Source organism: Lepidochelys kempii, chromosome 10 (genome assembly GCF_965140285.1).
Source record: "Lepidochelys kempii isolate rLepKem1 chromosome 10, rLepKem1.hap1, whole genome shotgun sequence".
Lineage (NCBI taxonomy): Eukaryota > Metazoa > Chordata > Testudines > Cheloniidae > Lepidochelys > Lepidochelys kempii.
The window spans coordinates 26,358,915-26,379,288 of record NC_136389.1 but is presented as its reverse complement, the minus strand read 5'-3'; the positions used below and the strand labels follow the sequence as shown (position 1 = coordinate 26,379,288).

General features: G+C 40.4%; 1 long non-coding RNA gene across 4 annotated transcripts in view; it reads right to left on the bottom strand.

The window, feature by feature from the left end:
• The window catches only part of LOC140918356 (uncharacterized), a 40,206-nt gene that overhangs the window by 7,181 nt on the left and 12,651 nt on the right, over positions 1 to 20,374 (bottom strand). Inside the window, exons 2-4 of one of the 4 annotated variants that reach the window (XR_012161159.2) lie at positions 20,110 to 20,306; positions 19,938 to 19,990; positions 17,415 to 17,620 (exon numbers count right to left, since the gene is read on the bottom strand). This is a non-coding gene — a long non-coding RNA (uncharacterized LOC140918356). Of the gene's footprint in view, positions 1 to 17,414; positions 17,636 to 19,937; positions 19,991 to 20,109; positions 20,307 to 20,374 lie in introns of those variants that run through there. The other 3 variants (XR_012161160.2, XR_012161158.1, XR_012161157.2) reach the window with 3 other exon arrangements.

Below are 20,374 nucleotides of genomic sequence, written 5' to 3'. Positions count from 1 at the left end.
GAATCAGATGGGAAGAGAAAAAGGTAACAATGTGAATGTTAATAAGATGTTTCTTGGCACTTAATGCTGTAGGTCAGTGGTGGGCAACCTGTGGCCCGCATGCGGCCCATCAGGGTAATCTGATTGCGAGCTGCGGGTCATTTTGCTGACGTTGACCATCCGCAGGCACCGCCCGACCCAGCTCCCGCACGTACCTGTAGCCCGCCGCTTCCCGCAGCTCCCATTGGTCGGGGACAGCGAACCGCGGCCACTGGAAGCTGCAGTGGGCCGTGCCTGTGGACGGTCAATGTCAACAAAATGTCTTGCAGCCTGCAATCAGATTACCCTGATGGACCAGAAATTGCCCACCACCTGGTCTAGGTCATATATTTACCTTATCTCTTCAGGGCTTGATATTATTTCTGTAACTTTTGGAAATCTCCTAGATACTGCTCCTAATAAAACTTAGTTCTCAGTGTTGCACCACCTCTTTTTTGAAGAGCATCCTCCCTATCAGCCATTGGAGGATTTTGGATTACTTGCCAATTAGTGCATGGCAGCAGTGAGCTTACCCATGTCATTTAAAAATTGTTAGAGATCCAAAAGAGTGGCATAATTCAGATCTTTCCTAACAGGAGGTGCATGTGTGGTTTCCGGATAACAACGCAACATATTAAAACAAATTAGCTCACTAACCAATTGTCAACTCACCTATAAGGGAGACAGCGTACATGTGTTTAGATAGGACCTGAAGTAAAGTATGCTGATTCTTCTGTCTACTGAGCTCAGCCTTATAGACTGTAGGGAGTAGCAGTAAAATTTTCCAAAGCACCTAAGTTACTTAAGAGCCAAAGTCCCCTTGAAAGTCAATGAGATTTAGTCTCCTGAGCTGCTTAGGCACTCTTGAAAATGGTACCCTAGAGCATTTAGTAAATATTGCTTAGAGAAAAACTACTTTAGGCTACTCAGTTCACCATTAGTTTTGTTCATAACTGTCCATTTCTACTTAGTGTTCTCTGAAGATATTTTTCTTTGTATTGTTATCCCTTTTGACCTGAGCACCTATTCAATATTCAGGGCTTTGCTGAGTTGTTTCCATTCAGAGGAGAAATTGAGGTTGGAGTCAGGTATTTATCTGATGTTGTTTATTTACAAAGAATGTACAAAGTCCTATTTCCCTGAACACAGCAGGAATCAAGCAACAGGAGGCAGTTTCTTTGCTCACAGTTCCACGCCTCTCTCCAGCCAACACTGTGCCCTAAAAGTTTTCTCTCTTGGCTGTGTTACCTGTGCTTCCCTTGACGTCTGCTTCTGGCTCTCCTAGTTTTTCTCTCTCATAAGCATGCCAGCTCATGCATTTGCATTCAACCTCCAGCAAAATCCCTTCACCCACATAGCTCAGCTTCTGACCAGCTTTCCATTTTGGGCCCTGGATCTTACTGTTTCAGCTATTTTACTCAAAGGAACTTAACTGCTTTTTACATTTATCCTGAATGTACGGTAACCATGAGGCTCACCAGCTTCAGGGAGGTTTCACCCAACCTCCATCATGACATTATCTTCTGGACAGAAATCAGCCATTTCTGTATTATACTGAACATCTTTCATGATTTAAGATGATCCAAAATACTTTTGTGGAATTTGGGCCAGATGGGTGTAATGCCAGTTTACACCAGCTAAAGATCTGGCCCAATATTAGGTACAGTGTGCAGAACATTATTCTTCTGATTCGTAAGGCCAGTCATGGTAACATCATAAAACCAGTCAGGTGGAATCTCTCATTGCTGAAAAAGATTTCTTTAGCCCATGCAGCCTATACCAGTGGTTTTCAAACTTTTTTTTGGTGACCCAGTTGAAGAAAATTGTTGATGCCTGTGACCCAGTGGAGCTGAGGATGAGGGGTTTCGGGTGTGGGAGGGGGCTCAGGGCAGAGCGTTAGGGTGTGGGCTGTAGGGTGGGGCCAGGGATGAGGGGTTTGGGGTGCAGGAGGGGGCTCTGGGTTTGAGGGGGCTCAGGGCTGGGGCAGGGGATTGGGGCCCAGGGCTGGGGCATGGGCCTACCTCCGGCGACTCCCGGTCAGCAACGCAGGCTTCCTGCCTGTCCTGGCACCATGGTCCGTGCTGCACCGTGGAAGCATCCAGAAGTGGGCCCGGCTCCTAGGGGGAGGCGTGGCTCTCACCTGCAGGCATCGCCCCTCCCGCCCCAGCTCTCATTGGCCAGTTCCTGGCCAATGGGGGTGTGGAGCCGGTGCTCAGGGTGGGGCAGTGCATGGAGCCCCATGGCTCCCCTGCCTACGAGCCAGACCCGCTGCTGGCCACTTCCAGGATGCAGTGCAGTTTCAGAACAGGTAGGGACTACTAGCTTTTAATGGCCACCTGCCAGGGTCCTTGGTGCTGAGCAAGGTGACCCAGTGGCTTGCATTCCGCAACCCAGTACTGGGTCGTGACCCGAACTTTGAAAACCACTGGTCTATACCACTGAGACATTTGGGGTGAAACTCTGACCTCATTTAAGTCAATGGGAGTTTTATCATTGACTTAGCAGGGCCAGAATTATGCAATCTGCATTTTCGGTGTTTTGTAGCAAACGTGTATAACAAATGCATAGGAAATACTGGTGGGTTTTCACTATGGATTAGGCTTTGGTAGTCTCCCAAATTATGTTGGCCTATTTAGGCATATTTAATGCTATTTTGGGCTTGTTGGTATGCACACTGCTCATTGCTTTAAATGTAGCCTCAGGGGCCCTTTGAGCTGGAGTTAGAGATTAGGTTCTCCCAAGGGGGCACTGTGGACTCATACATGGAGGATAATGGGACTGAGCCAATTTGTACTGAAGTCAGTGGTTGTAGGACCGAGTCCAGTATGATGATAAAAGTACTATGTATATGAGTGAGCCCGAGTATCACCTGAGTAAACAGAATGAAAATATCAGAGGAAAATCCTTGCATGCCCATTATTGCAAGAAATGTATAGATTTGTCACAAGAACGATCTTAGTTATACACTGATTGTGTAGAAGAAAAATCTACCAGGCATTTGCCACTGATGCTGCATGACACTTAATTTCTTTCAGGGAGGTTAAATCTGGGATGCCTAAATAGTCTGACAGTGTCTCTTTGTAATGTGATCTCAGATTCATGGGTCTAGCAAAAACGACAGTCCATCTACATTGGCAGTCTGCCGAAGGGATACCTGGACCTGGACTATCAAGAGACGTGCAGGACTGGGGAGCAAATAGAGACCTTGGTGAAATCCTGGCCCCATTGAAGTCAGTGACAAAACTCCTATTTCACCCCTTGATCCAGCAAAGCACTTAAGCATGTGTTTAACTTTAAGCACATGAGTAATCACATGAAGTCTATCAAGTGCTCTTATATTTAAAGTGCGTGGCAGTGCTGTGCTGGATTAGTGCCTAAGAGCTTCAGTGAATATGGCTGGGATGAGCATGTGCTTAACACAAAGCATATACTTAGGTTCTTTGCTGAGTTGGGGGTCAAAATTATTTATTTGAGACTGCACTTTCTTGTATACAAGAACTTACACAATTAACTGGTAGGAAATTTAACTTCCTTTATACATCATAAAAGATGACAATCTCAATCTGCTTTGGAATTTAGGTGTCCTACAAAATATATGCCTTTGCGTGGCCATTGTCCCTATACAAATTTCCTTTTACTAGTTTTTAAATGAGAAATGTGCTATATAGATTCCTTCAAAGAAGAATTAGAATTGAGGATTTAATCATAAAGAATGGCAATTTATACGTGTACATTATTACTCTTTCAATTTAGTAATTCTGAAGGAAGGGACATGTTATGAAACAACTCTCATGTATATGGTGAAACTGCTTGTTTTATCACATGAAACCAATAGATCACTATATTCTCTCCAGAAGGATTAAAATATGATATGCTTGAATATTGGGAAAATTTATCTCTCTATATCTTTAAGGAGTAGTAGATTTTCAGTGATAATCCATTGTCATAACCCTAGCATAACGACCATTCAGTTAGATGGGAGCAACACTGAGCACTTTTGAAAACCCAGCCCCAAGTGATAGGTGTCTTTAAAAAAATGTAGAGACTGGCAAGCCAAATTAATGCACTGTGATGATGGGATTTCACTTTTGATCTCAGAACTAGAAGCAATTCTAAAAAAAATTTCCTTCATTTATCCCTATGTATAGTTTAGTGAATTTTGTTATTTATTTATTTTATTGTGGATCTCACTTGGAGCCCCAGTCATGGACCAGGACCCCATTGTGTGAGGCATTGTACAAACAGAGAACAAAATGGTGGGTCCCTGCCTCAAAGAGCAATCTGTTTCAATAGGTTTGTATTTTTATTATAAGAGGTTTTAACATAAAGGAAAATAAGACCGAGCATTTCAGGGTGCAAAACAAATGTGGGGAGGCAAAGAATGGACTTAGCACTGCATGAATGAATGACAAGCAGCATGATAGATTTATTGCCACATCAGTGACAGGATGGGGATTATAAGGCATCCACCCCCCTCCAAAAAAAAAAGTATGAATAGTGAGAAAAAGAGGTGATGAATGCAGAGTACAGTGATGAGACACATATGCATGACTTTTACAAAGGAAAGAACAAAGTTGGCAAAGATCAAAATGATCAAGTGTCTAGTTTAATGTTGTAATAACTGTCACTGCCAGTCAGAAAAGACCTCTTCTTCAAAGACATGGAGCATTTCAGTGAGCAGCAAGATGAATATTCAAACTTTCAGACAAAAGGAAAGATGATGATTGAAGAACTCTGGGAAGACAACATGTGGCTAATGGAAAAGGTGCTTGGAATCACAAATATTAGCATTGTAAAAAGGAATAGTGTGAGGCAAAAGGGATGTTTATTATGTTGGAAGAAAGCTGTGTAAAACCTTTGAGATTTGCCTGATGGATACTTCACAGGACAGTGATGCTCCGTTAACTTTGCATCCTAAAATTTCCTTGGGATGATATTTTCTCCTGACCACAAACTAATTTCAGTCTACCAAAGGACAACAATTGAGACCAACACAGCCATTTGGAACAAAGCTCTGAGGGGAAAAAAACTGTAACAATAAGATACAGCCATTCCAATTGACTAAATATTCTATTTTCAAAAACATGGCAGAATTTAAACTTCTATTATGTAGGATAATGTATAATGGGATAATGTCCCAGGGCCTAATACGGCTGATGATGAAAGCTTTGCCATGAACTTTCATGGGACTATGGTGGGTCCTGTTTTTCTAATCTTGCCGGCACTTGGTGGCCCATGCTTTTAAAAGGAAAGGACTATATGCTGCTGTTAGTTATGCTGTTGTAAATTCAGATGGCAATACAAAATACTTGTTGATTGCCTGTTCTGTTGGTTCCCGCAGAAGCACCTGGCATTGGCCACTATCGGAAGACAGGATACTGGGCTAGATGGATCATAGGTCTGACCCAGTATGGCCGTTTTTATACCATCTGTGTAATGTTGGAAACAAGTCTAGTGTATCAGGGTGTGCCTGTGTCATTTGACTGGAATCAGAGGAGGTTCAGTGAGAACCTAGAATTCCTCATGACTGAAAAAGTTATTAACTTAATAATCATACACTGTAGAATATTATCATGTTACTAACTGGGGTTTCAGGATGCCAGAACACTGAGTTACATTGTTGTGGTTACTTTAGGTTAGATTATGGGATTTTAATTGCTTACTGTATATTTTTTGTCTGTTTTAAATACAAGAGCTTTAGATTTCAAAGTAGCAGCCGTGTTAGTCGGTATCCGCAAAAAGAAAAGGAGTACTTGTGGCACCTTAGAGACTAACAAATTTGTTAGAGCATAAGCTTTCATGAGCTACAGCTCACTTCATCGGATGCAAGAGTTTTAGAGAGCCTAAACTGCTCCCATTGAAGTTACTGCTAAAAATCTTGATGAGGCCAGATGCTCTGGTCCGGCCAGACTCTGATCATAGCACGTTGTCTCTGCGGTGTCTGGATCGTATAGCTGACCTTTAACAGCTCAATCCTCCAATGCATGTTAGAGCAGCCTTGGGGCTGCTTTAACTTCCATCAGCTGTTTCCTAAGTTTCTGTTTTGGGGGTAAGGACAGCTCCAGCAACAAGGACTTGGCGGGAGGGGTTAAAAAATAACTGCTCTAGAGGTTCTGCAACCCAAGGATCCCTCTACTTAGGGGGAATTCTCAAGTAGCCCATTAAGCCACCTTTAAGGCTGCTTTGTGCCTTTCAGGACTGACATTGACTTTAAAAGATCAGGATTCAGTCCAGAGTAGATAAACAAGGTCAAAAACACAAATGGTGAAATCCTGAACCATTCAAGTCAATGGGAGTTCTGTCATTGACTTCAGTGGAGCCAGGATTTTACCCAAAGGGTGTAGGATGAATTAAATCACTTACATACCATGGAAAACAAACATAATCTTATCTGTATGGAAGACTCAAAAATATAATATTTTCAGAGTATGTTGCGGAAAAATTAAAGTAAAAAACATGAAAAAATACAGCAATATTTTAATTAAGTATTTTACAAAAGAAGAGAAACTTAAGCAATTACTCACCAATTAGTAACAAATTACTCAACAGCTTAGCATATGATGATTTACTAAAGTGTCGATCAGCTGACTCATACAGCTGTATTTCAGTCAAGAAAAGGGACAACACTATGAAACTGGACCCTAGAAAAACTTGGAAATAACAGACAGCAATCATTTTTGGCCTTCAAGGATTATCAGCTCTTACATAAATTAAGGATGGTGTGCAAGTTAAAAGGGTAGGCTGCTGTAGTAGAGCAATACATTGCCAGAATACCAATGCATGCTCTTGTTTACTGTAAGATCGTAAGTCTAAACTCAGTTATATAAGGAGGATTATGTTTCTATGAGCATACAGGGCAAAGGATTTGCCTCTACTCTTAATTTGTTGAAAATGGAATCAGTCAAGAGCTATTCTGCTGGTTGAAAAGGAGACATTTGAATACAGAGAATCACCTGGTTGCTAGTCAATAATGGAGCTTAATTCAATATTCTGATATTATTGAAAGCATCTATCACTGTAGCATCTGGGTTTCAGATATTCAAGAGCTCAATAAGAGAGAAGAATGGAATATTACAGCAAGCAAAGTGCCAAGTCCTTATGAGTATACCACAATTCCATTGAAATGTTCACCAACATGGGAATAACTGTGCAAGTGGAAGTGAACATCAATGTACTAGTAAAGGGACCAGATTATGAACTCAGGTATACACAGGAGCTTCCTATTGAGTTTACTGGGATCCATGTAAGAATAGGAGGGTGGATTTGGCTCTAAAATGAAGCTGGCAAGAATGCTTAGGATGGTGATGCTGTTACTTTGCAAATGATTTTTTTGGGAAAATCATAAAAGAAGAAATTACATTTGAGACAATGAGATTCTGATCTTTCTAAAAGAGGATTCTGTATTCTTGTTATCATGTCTTAATCAGAGTGTCTTATAATACAGGAAACTGACATTATCCAAAGGAGAATTTAAATGGATGTAAAAGGAAAAGACTGTTAAGAAAATATCTGGACATCAGTTGTCTCCTTCTATGAAATCTCTTAGAGGACCCCTTTATTACCATCCAGATTTGGTTTGAAAATTCGTGTTTACAATAACCTTTCACCATTAGGTAGTCCAGCTGTCTGTCCCTAGAACTATTGTGGGTTTAGATTATTTATTGAAGTTTGAAGTTTATATTCTTGCAACACTGCATTCCCCTTGGGGTATTGTTATTTTTGCTAAATGAAGAAGAAACAACATTTCTGATAAGAACATTTCATGAGAATAAAGTTATTTCTTTATGGTGAGTTAAACTAAGTGTTCGTTTTATGTTCTGAGATCAGCATTGCAGAAGCAATACAAATCTGAAATTTAGGAAGCAGTGCACTATACTTTCCATACATCACATTAAAGGGAAATAATCCCAGCTAATTTCAGTTTTCTGTTACACCCATGAAAACCTATTTACTCCACAGATGTAAGTGAGGGCAGAATTTGATTCTCCGTTCTAGCATAGCATGCTTCTAAACCAGTCCATTGTGCTAGATTTATAAATGAAGAGGAGGTGGGCTCATCAGGGAGCCAGTTCTGGCTCTCTGATGCATGGAGTCAGATTCATCCCCAATGCAATTTAAACTGCTGCAAGGCAACTTTAAGTTCTATCACTGTTATAGGGTTCTTAATCGAACCTACACCAGCGGGAAAGAGCTGTGGGAGAGCTCTGCTCCATCACCCCCCTCCTCTGTGTCACTGCCACTTCTGACATGCCTCCCCACCCCCATGCTAGGGAGTGGGGTAGAAGCACCAGGACTGTCTGTGCCACAGATACACCAGCAGGTAGTGTTCCCATCTGTCAGAGGACTCTGCTGGTGGGCATCTAGGGCCAAATTATGGTCTCAGTGGCACAATGAGGCTGTAACCTGGCTAGAGAAATCTAGTCCAACATGTTTAGAGTGGTTAAGTTTTCCATACTGTCAGGACACAGTTTTTGTCACTCTAAAAGCACCATATGATTGAAATATGTGTCTTTTATACATTTATATGCACTATTGATTCTCACTTGCTTCCCATCTTTCCATTTCAGTTTGAAATGGAAGCACTTAAAGCACTGACTCCAGATCTAAGCCTATAGTTAGAACAGTGTAATGTCCTAGAAGAAAAAGATTTCTGCCATAAAAAGCCAGAGGTGGAGAAGCAGCGTGTTCTAGTGGATAGAACATTGAACTGGGACTTGGGAGATTTGGGTTCTGTTCTCATCTCTATTACTCACTGCTGTATGACCTTGGAGAGGTCACGTCTCTGGGCCTGTTTCCCTTCACACCCGTTCGTCTATTTAGATTTTAAGTTCTTCTGGGCAGGGAATGTATCTCAATGTATGTTTGCACAGTGCTTAGCACAATGGAGCCCTGGTCTTGGCTGGGGCCTCTAGGCACTACTGTAATACAAGTAGTAAACCCGCCCTTCTTTGGCTAAAAGTTACAATGCTGCCTTTCCCAGTCTAAGGCCCTAACTCCATTAGAATAACTTGTACTTGTGTAACTACATTAGTGCTGCTATTCTACACAAATCTCTAATGTAGATGTGGAAAGTCCTCCAGGGGGGCTTAGTTCAGGAATATAGCAAAGTAAGGTACTCTGGGTAGGGTCTCACTTCAGTGCAGTGCACTTACCTACACTGGGGGATTGTGCAGGTGTAACTACATTAATGGGGTTACACCAGTGTGAATTTTCTTAATGTAGAAATGACGTAAGAGCTTGATCTTTCACTGCTTTGCAACTGATAAGGTGATATACTGCCATACAGAATGCAGGTAAATCATGAGCATTCTTAACTGTCCGCCCTTTGAACCACAAGTATAAATGGCGGTATGGGTTCCCTTTCTGGGACTTTAGAATCAATAAACATAGAGTGGCAAGCTCTTCAAATGGGAGATCTTTATATTCCCCCACAGACAATGGAACTGGGACCATTGCAGAGCAGAATTGGGTGATGGGAAATTTTGGACAAGTTTGCCAAGGAAAGCAGTTATGTTAATGAAAAATACTTTGTAATCTCTATCCACACAGAGCAGACTGGACCTCAGCATTTAAAGTTTAATTCAAAAGACCCACATCTAAGAATTATGGGTAGAACTGAGTTTATCTCTCTTAGAAGGGAGGATTGAAAGCTATGGTTCTCAAGAGACTAGAAGTCCATTACCCTGTGTCTTGCATAGGAATTCCTAAGTGACTGTAAATAGTTACCATTCTGATAGAGTTGCAGTTTACTCCCACCTTCCTTTCAATTCACATTGGGGTAAATGACTACACATAGTGCAGGGCAATGGAGAATCTGTCCCCAGCTGTTTCATACTGATGCTTACCCATTAAGCCATCACTATTACACTGCTACTCCTGAAAGTCATTTGTATTTGTGATACAGTGGTACACCTGAATGCAATATCTCTATTAGCAACTTTGTGAACCCTATTAGAGACTGATCTCATTCCATTGAGTTTAGTGAACATTGGATCAATCTCTAATTCTCTGTGACAAGGTGGTCTGGTGCTTTTTCTTTGGTCTTTCTCCTGTTGTAATTGACCCCAAACTCTGCTTTCTTCAGCAAGCCTCCCCTGGCCTTTCAGGATTAAATCATGTCTTTCCTGCCTAATTGTTGTTAAAATAACCCAGCTGATTCCCAGGTGTCCACATTCTCTGCTGCTCAGTTGAAAGAAAAGAAAGTGGAAAAGGAACTAGAACATAAAAATTCTGCAGCATAAATAAACCTAATGCAGGGAGAGGGGAAAAAACCCAGACAATACGATCTTTCATACTCCATTAATATCACATTCACTCACACTACATGCAACGTAAGAGTAGCCTAATGTATCCAACCTCACAAAGCAACAGGCCATTGTGTCATACTCTGCTGAATGCATGGTTGTCCTCCTATCACTTTGACACATATACACCTCCAGCATGCGTTTTTGGAGCTAGCCTTTTAAATGCAGCAGAACCAGGTAGCTGCAATGCTACAGTAGCCATCTTGCAATGGGTTGCTGCAATTTTCTCTTTTCCAATTGGTAAGTACCTGTTACATTTTCCCTTTCTTGTTGCTGAGATGGGACTTTCTGTCATGCTGTATGAATCTCAGATAAAGAAACCTCACCCTTTTTTTTGTCCTAGGAGTGAACTGCAACTGTAAAGATGTTTTCAATATTTAAACTAAGAGGAAATGCAACTATTTGTACCACATACTACAAGTGCTCCATAGATGTGATTTTTTTTCAGTGTGGTCTTTGATATATTGTTTATTCTAAAAACATAGCTTTGCAAACCTATTTCTTAATATAAAATGTAATGAGAAATGATACTTTGTCCTTCTAACTTTCCTCCTTGTGTATTTCTGTTTGTTTTGGAACAAATTTTTTTACCACACTTGCACTCCCAATCTGAATCGGAAAGAATGAGAACTCCACAACCAATGTCAAAGACGAATGATTGTAAATCAATAGAGCAGTGCGTAGCAGTACCAATAAGCGTTACCTGTTGAAATAAAAGGGCTACTTATCTTGACTTCTAATGTGCTATGTTATTTCTATCATAGATATTGCTATTCTTTGAACTATGCCTTTGCCAATTAAATCAATTCAGACCAGCCACTTGCATCCTGAAGACAAGACAAAGCAGCTCCAGGAGAACATGAAGAATAATTAGCATTTTCCCCATATAGTAGAAGAAGAACAAAGTTAGACATACTAAAAAAAGCCCATACAGTAAAACTAAAATCTGTGGCAAACTTTGCAACCACAGAATCAATGAATACATGTATAAAGACCCCTAGAAAACTTCTCTGGCCCGAGGAAAGCCTTAAAGTGGCTATACATAGTTTGTGTCCTTGAGTATCATCAGGTTGTTTGTCACAACAAGCTGTCCTTTTATATCTTGTGAACTCTGAAATTACATGACAGAACAGCAGTGATAACTTCAATAGGCTTGTATGGTTAAAAGGATGTTACTAGCTTCTTAAAGAAAGCAAGCACTGCTTCAAACACTAGAATACATGTTTGAACGTTTTAGCGTATTCTGTACTTGGAATCAGTTTGTTTGACTTCGTAATAACGGCCATGTATACCTTGTTATAATTCTACAATATTCTTCCCAATGCACTAGATGTGTGGCTGAGAAAATTAGAAGGCTCAACTTGAAATGAGAATCCAGTTCACTGATACTTTATTTATGCTCATGCAATGCCATGATCTCCTTAAAGCATTAAGCACATGCTTCACTTTAAGCATGTGAGCAGTTCCATTGAACTCAGTTATTTTTAACTACGTGCAGGGGCAGTGACTCATGGCAATATGACCTTGCCTCCAGTGATGTCGGTGGACAACAATAGCAGTGACTTCAGAGGGACTAGTCATGTGCCTAATTGCTTTGCTGGACTGGGGCCTAGGTCGGTAATAACTTTGTGTACAAAGCCAGTGGAAGTGCTTGTCTATACAGACAATTAGTATGTGTTAAGATGGCAGTGTAAATCTAGAGCACACTAGCTTGCTGGGCACTAACTGGCCAACCCTGCTAATGTGCACTAAAAGTTCTATGCTCTTTAATCTACTCCCATTTCAAACTGCAGTAAAGCATGCTATGGCATTTTCAGTGTGCAATAGTAGGCTCCATACAGCCAGACAGTGCACTGCAGACTAGTGTGCTATGGGTTTACACCCCAGTTTACCGTACATTAGTTTTCCATATAAACAAGCCCTATATAAAAGAATCAGGCCCACGGAAGGCTGTGGGGGAAAGGATTTGATTGCTTTGCTGTTTCTAAAGCCATAATCCCAAAGGTATGCAATGTGTTTGGGTCTTCTCTTCTCTTTTAACTGTGGCTATTTTAAAAACAAACATCTGGGCTGAGATTTTTCAGAGCTTTGCAGGGGGTTTGGCCACATATCTTCTGTTAATTTCCACTGCTTTGAAAACCTCAGATCAGACTGTAGAGACCTTTCAGCTGGGAAAAATGTGTGCCGGGAAAAGTTGCTAATTTATAGGCACATCAATGTTGGGAGGAGATACAGAAATACCGGAGGCACATTTAGACTCCCGCTCTCTCTACTCCATTCTTTGCACTCACATTATTACATCATAAGAGTTGTGCAGCACATTTTATCTTAGGATCAAAGTGATCTGCAAACACTGATGCCTTTTAACTCACAATTGCACTGGGATGTAGATAAATAAGTGTAATCCTCACATCACAGAGAAAAAAACAGAGGTACAGAGAGTTCCAGAACTTGACTACTCAAAAACTTGAGAAGTTTGAATTTGTGATGCTGCTGGAAATCTGATGAGTGACATGGGAATCCAGAATGCAAAATGGGTTGCATTGCCTACACAAGAGGCCATGTGGTGTCTGCTGCTAGCTTTAGATGGAGAGTCATGTTGCCACTAGTCTCTGCCCTTGTATGTGGGATGACAGTTATGGTCCAGTGCAGTAGTAATACACAGATGTGGGGAGGAATAAAAGAGGAGTAGGGAAATGTGTGGTGTTCCTTCTGCATCTTGGCTGACGCAACTAACCAGGGATTGAGCCAGAGACTGAAACTTCACATCTCTGCAGCTTGAGCTAAAGAGCCAGGCTGCGTAGCCTGGAACATATCCTCTGTGGGTTGGGCTCGGAGAGGTATTTGTCACATACAGTGACCAGTTGGTTGCATGTGCAAAAGCATGAGTGATCTATAATCCTTCCCTGTTTTAATAGGAAATAAGCTTAATAGTAGGTGTTCAGCCTTCTTGTAAATCAGTAAGGGCTAAATCCTGCAAAGTGCTGAGCACTCTAGCACCAGCGCAGCAAAGCACTCAAGCATGTGTTTATCTTTACCTGAGTTTTACCACTGAAGTCAATGGGAGTCCTCACAGTGCTTTGCTAGATCTGGACCAGAGGCTCAGTCCCTCGTAGCATCAAGCCCCAGGGTCCCAATCTTGCAAATCACCAAAATACGTGTGTATTTGTAACCAGGCATGTCTTTAATCTAGTCAGCACATGCTTAAAGTGCTTTGCTAGACTGAGCACCAGTTCCTAATATTCCTGTACAGTGGCATTCTCTCTTGAGAATAGTGCTAGCAGAGCCAATGCAGAAAGGTAGCCCACAGGCCTACTAGCAGGCTGTAGGGTAAGCATCTCTGTGGAGTAATTTAGGGTGGAAGAAATCCTCCCCCGGTGCTGGGGAGCTGCTGCACTGATGCTGCTTGTGCCTGGTAGATGAAATGGCCTTAGTAATGCCATCATCCTGGTGGGAGGATCTGTAGAATCTGGGCAACAGCCTACTCCGTTCACCCCTTGCATGTTATCATGAGTCCCTATCGTGGCAGGCCTCACACCAGCGATGCACAATCCAGGCATGGCCTCTCAGAATCCAGCTTCCTCCCTTGTGCTGTGGAACAGCACTGGTTCCAGAGCCAGGAGGTGCTCTGCTGCCAGAGGGGTGGGGACTGGAGCTCATGCTTAATGCAGGCACTGTATGTTATCCCCTCTTTTGTCTAATGTCACTCAGTTTATTAGTCTGGCTAGGTTGGGTTTTTTCCTTTCCATTAATTTTTATGTCAGCAGCATTCATGCATTCTTCCCCAGAGGCTCAAGGAAAATAAATAAGGGAGTTCAATTGAAAACTAAGGAAGAACTCTGGTATTTAAGAAAAATAAACAAATAAAATTGATTATTTATATAACAGAAAGGATTGACTTTGCGATTTAAATGATTGAAAGAAACATTATTGCCTAAGAAAAATTAAACTACATTAGTGTCCAGACAGCCCAAATCATGAGTCACAATTATACTTTATGATGGAAAGCATGATTTTGACATGTTTGTGTATGTATTCTATGTACACACTGTATAAAATATAAAGTATGATTGTGATGCACATGTCTATATACATATTTTATATATCATACGTATAGATATAACACACATATTTTCAACATCATAATCATGCTTTATTTTATATATAGTATGTGTAACTAATAAATAGGACCCTACCAAATTCATGGCCATGAAAATCATATCATGGACCTTGAAATCTGGTCTCCCCCAAATGAAATTTGGTCTTTTCTGTGCTTTTACCCCATACTATACAGATTTCACGAGGGAGACCAGGGTTTTTCAAATGGGGAATCCTGACTCAAATGGAGTTGCAGGGTTATTTTAGGGGGGTTTCAGTCTTGCCACCCTTACTTCTGCACCACCTTCAGAGCGGGGTGGCCGGAGAGCGGCAGCTATTGCCCAGGCACCCAGCTCTGAAGCCAGTGACCCACCAGCAGCAGCGCAGAAGTCAGGTTGGCTGTACTTCAACCCCTTCCTACGATAACCTTGCGACCTACCCCCTCCCCTGCAACTGCCATTTGGGTCAAGACCCCTACAATTACAACACCATGATATTTCAGATTTAAATAGCTGCAGTCACAAAATTTACGATTTTTAAAATCCTCTGACTGTGAAATTGACCATGTATTTGATAGGGCCCTGCTAATAAAGCATGATTATGGTATTTGTGAATGTATAGATACACGTGTATCAGAATCATTTTACCTAATCTCTAGATTTATATCTAGAAGACATTTTATACCTCAAAGACATAGATATATATAAAATAAGTCATTGGGCTTGATCCTGCAGTATTTAAGAAAAATTCCTAGTGACTTCAGTGAGGCATTTAACTGAGTAAGAGCAACAGGATAATAGTAAATGCTTTGGGTGGTCAAAACTGCCTTCGGGATTTGGATTCCAAATTCTCTTCCCCAGGGGAGCCAGAGCTCTTCTACAAGCTGTTCTCTCTAGCATTTAATCTTATGCTGTCGCACAATTTTTGCCTACCTTTTGTCATTAGCTCAGCAGTCTGATTAAGTTCAAGTGATGCTTTAAATGCAGGAGAGAATGTCGGAACTTTGACAAGTTTTCTGAGATACCATGGGCTCTTTCCCATAAAAATAAAATGAAGTTGGGTGTTTGCATCTAAAATTAATGACCGTATCACTAGGTAATCTGTTCTTTCATCTTTCCTTCCTTAAATTGATTGATCCCTACATTCTGAATACAGCACCAAGCTTTTGTGGCAACCTGAAATAGATTTTGAATTGTGCTGTAATGGCATGGATGCTTGTTAAAAGTTTCTGAAAGTTTAATCCACGAATGATTTATGGGTTTGTGTAAGAGCAATAGCAAACATTATTTGTATTTATCACGCCCCAAACCTATTATCTGACACCAGTGGTAATTTTTTATTGTTTGTACTTCAATGAATTTGAATTATAATTATGTACAATAGCAGCTTTATGATAAATATCTTAGTGATTTACAAAGTATAATTAATCCTACTCTAGAGATGGGGAAACTGAGGCCCAGAGATGTTAAGCAGCAGGCTTGAGTTCTTACAGAGAGCAGAGCGGGAAGTAGAATTCAGATCTCCTTGTTCCCAGTCCCATGCTTAGACTACTACCCCACATGTCAGAGGAGTATAAATGAGGGGAATAATAAGAAATGAACTGAATTTGAACTATTCTTAGTTTTAAAATGTATGAATAAGTGACACTTTTCTCTTGTACCCCAGTTCCTCTACTACTTCTCCCTTTACAATTAGATGGCCTGAGCCTAAGAGTTCCCATCTCTTTCTCTTTATTTGTCTGCCATTTGCCCTAAACCACTTTATTTACTTTCTTGCCTTGCTCTCTCCCCATCCCCGTCCTGATATTCCTGTTTAGGCTGACCAGACAGCAAGTGTCAAAAATCAGGACAGGAGGTGGGGGGTAATAGGTGCCTATGTGAGAAAAAGACCCAAAAATCGGGACTGTCCCTATAAAATTGGGACATCTGGTCACCCTATTCCTGTTGCAGGCTGTCACTGGGCTTGCCAACTTTGGTTGGACAAATTCCTGGAGGTTTCTTCATATGACACAGTCTTTAATTAAAGATTAATCTTTAATTCCTGGAGACTCCAGGACAATCCTGGATAGCTGGCAGCCCTAGCTGTCTCACACTCGTTAGGTCTACCACTCTCTGCTGGGCCAAGTTGGTGGCTGTATTAAAATCCTGCATAAGCAGGTTTTTCCCCCAGGTCAGGGATATCTGCATATATTATGTGCCTCTCTGGGGAAGCTGAGGTTTAAAGCTAGCAGCCACCCCAGCAGAACTGACCAGGTCACATACACATCTAGTGCCCTGCAATACATTTGTCAAGGTTCAATGAAACTGAAGGCAGCATTTTTAAAGGTGATATGAAGAAGTACTTTTTCACCTGACTCATAACTAGCCTGAGGAACTCATTGTCACAAGATCTCATACAATCTAAGAGTTTAGCAAGATTTAAAAATAGGATATTTATATGAATATTTAGAATATTCAGAATTAAAATGTATAAAAGTTTTTTGGAAGGGTATAAACCTTTATGCTTGAGGGCACAAGCCAACCTCTAACTGATGGAGATTAGAAAGCAACTTTCCATTATATATGTAGTACTCTAACTGCCTACTGCAAGGTTTCTTACACAGGTTACTGAACTGCTCTGGTATTGCAATTTCTCTGTCCCTAAAATGTCAGAGAAGGTGATAGAGGAAATCAAAGAGTGTGGGTGGTGTTCTGGGGCCATAAAATAACTTAGGTCGGGTAGGGAATATTTATCTGTAATGATCAAACTTTTCTAAAGTTCAGGTCAAAATTTGGTCTTGAATTTTAAGCAGATTCTTAATTAGTTTGAACCAGTTTGCTTAGCTTTAATGAAGAGGATATTTTTCTCAACACCTGTAGGGATTTTTATTTTTTTTAAATACAATTTGTGCTTTAAATGTAAGCTGAATCACTTCTATGGGGTATAAAGATGGACAAACGCAAACCTCCGCAGACTTAATGTGACAGGTAATAAAGGCAACATGTGAGATAGCAGTATTAAAATTTAATAGTCTAATAATAAGGAGAATGTGCTGGTCATTGTGTAGGAAAACAAAAGTTAAAAGTTCAGCCTGTGATTACAGCTTTCCATGTTGAGCCTTAAGGGCCTAATTTAGATCTGTGGCTTTGCAGCACAATGCGGTGGAATCTTTCAGAAGAAAGCTGCATACAGATTTCAGCGCAGTGTTCATCTCTCATGATCTGAAATACAAATGGCTGCAAACATAATTGCGTCATGTAAAAGAGATGGGCTTCGTTCAGTCTTCTCTGTGAGGCTGTTGCCACGGGACAATATATTTTCAGCTAAATATTTCTGTTGCGTTGCCAAGAACATTTTCTCCCTAACTAAGCTTTCAGAACAGTGATCTTCAAATTAACTGTGGTGCTGAAATGCTAATATTGGTATGTAAAGGCATAGCTCACTTAATATGCAGGACTCCTAGTATTGTAAATTGGATCTAGATTCTAGGTATTTCAGCTTTACGAAGTTAAACACTACAATCTTGGACCAGTCATTGGGAATACTTGACACTACTTTTGACATAGTATAATAGCTGTCATGGCAAAGCAAATTATCTAGGTTGCCTCCGTTCATCATATGATGTCTGTTGCAAAGGCAACTTAGTGTAGATATTGAACTGATTTCTGCACCCATATCTAGTATCTCAGAAGTAAACAGGATACTGCTTCTTTGGATATGAGCTAGCCCAGCAACTGCTCAGAGCATGGTCATAAGAGAAGGAGCCACTTGTTCAGTTGACCCTGCTAAGGAAATACAGGAGAGCTTTCCTGAGACTAGCTGAGGGGAGAAGCAGGGGAAAAGACTATATCCTAGCTGCCTCTGCCAAAGGAGTGGAGAGAGGTGTGTCTGGAAGAACATTCATTGGTCAGCATTAACTCAACAGTTATCACAGAAATTCTATATTCTATCCAAACAGAAGGGATGTGGCATCGTAGTAAACACTGACTTTTTAATGACAGCTACAATGTGAGAGACAAAAACTCATTGTCCCAGCCAGCCAAAATCAAAGGTAAAGTGACACTACCTTGAAGTGTTTAGTTCCCAGCATGATTTTTAGGCCATGTTGTGTATGTAAGCTGAAATAACTCGGCAAGTAATAATGTCCCCACCTAGATTTAATCACTGATTAATGTATTTACTGGATGGAGAGACACTTTGTAAGCAAGTAATTTGAAGTTTAAAAAAAAAAACATGTTGTGGCTAAACTGATACTTTGTCCTGAACTTTAGACATTGTGCCATGAAGATTTTGAATTTATTTTACTTCTCTAAACAGAAAGGGTCATGTTAGTTTTCTCATCAAAGGCTATGACTTTTCTTTGAAATTGAAGAATGGTTAAGAATGTCTAGGTTGGTTATAAGGTGCACAATGACCTCTAGTTCTTATTCATGGTAGTATCACACCTTAAACATGAACTTCTAAAAACAATAGGTATTGTTAAATTAATAGAATCCAATAACATGAACAATTATTTAGAGGTCATTCATTTTGATTTAGTGGCGTTATTTCACTGGGGTTCACACTTCAGTTAAAAACTAGAGGCCATAACAATCCTTCTGTAGATTTAAACCTCAGATGGGTTGAACTGTCAACCTCCATCTTATTCATGTTTCTGTACAACTCAGAAAATATTTCTGATTTGCATTGTATATCTGTATAATTAAGTTATGGTTATGAACATTTTGCTCCTTTTTAAGGGAGTCTAGTAGCAGTTCTTTAATATTGTGGTGTGATTTATTTTGATTTTGAAGTAGCAGTTAGTGTTGCTTTGTTACAAGTGCTGTGTGAAAGGTAAAATTTGAAACCTAAAACTAAGCAAACTCTGCAAATTTGGACTTTGAACCTAAAAATGGAACAAGTCAAAGTTTACATGAACCAGTTTTTATCAAACCAGGAGATTTTGCTGCTTCTAAACACATATGGTTTAAAAAAACAGTGTTTTTTGTGGTTGAATTTTGGTTTTGTCTAAATGTTTTTAACTTCCATGGTAGGTTTTCTCAGTGGAATAAAACTCAAACTAACAGGCAATATTCTGGAGCTGAACATAACGTCAGTCGTTCATTTTGAGTTCTGGATTTGAAGTGAGTGTGAAAACATGTGAATCAAAATTAATGAAAAAGTTAGCTGATATCTGTGTGAAATGAAATTTGCGAGTTTCACATAGCCCCATCGGTTGTGATTGATTTGACTTTAGTAAAAAAAAAAAAATGCACCTATTTCAAAGTCATCTTCATATTTAGCATCAGCAGTAATGATAAAGGACCCAATCCTGAAGTCCTACTTGGCAAAGCATCCCATTAACTTCATTGGGAATGTTGTCTAAGGACTAAAGGCCAAATTCTGTGGTCCTTACTCCCACTGAAGTTAATGGGGAATTTTGTTGTATCTGAGGAGCCCAGTATTTGTTTTACATTAAGAACTTCAGGACTTGTTCTTAAGTAACTGGAATATAAGCTAAATATATATATGTGTGTGTTAGAATCAAATGACACCTACATTATATAGTCTTCCTTCAGTGTTGACTAGAACCCTGATCCTCAGGAGCCGCTCTGGAAAATTCATATTATTGGTCATGCATATAACACACAATTGAAGTAGACCACCATGGATGCTGCAAATCACTATTACTAATTCATCTTCAACAGTGGATGGATCACTTGATAATTACCTGTTCTATTAATTCCCTCTGAAGCACCTGGCATTGACCACTGTCAGAAGACAGGACACGGGGCTAGATGGGCCTTTGGGCTGACCCAGTATGACCGTTCTTATGTTCAACACATGTTGAAATAATGTGCAGTAGTGGTCACTCTCTTGTAAACTTTCCAGTTGCCTTCTGTAAGTTGATAGGTTCCCTTGGTTTGGCTGTAAGAAATACATAGAATATACTGCAAATACAGAATTAAAGTTATTTAAGGCAATATTCAGACTCA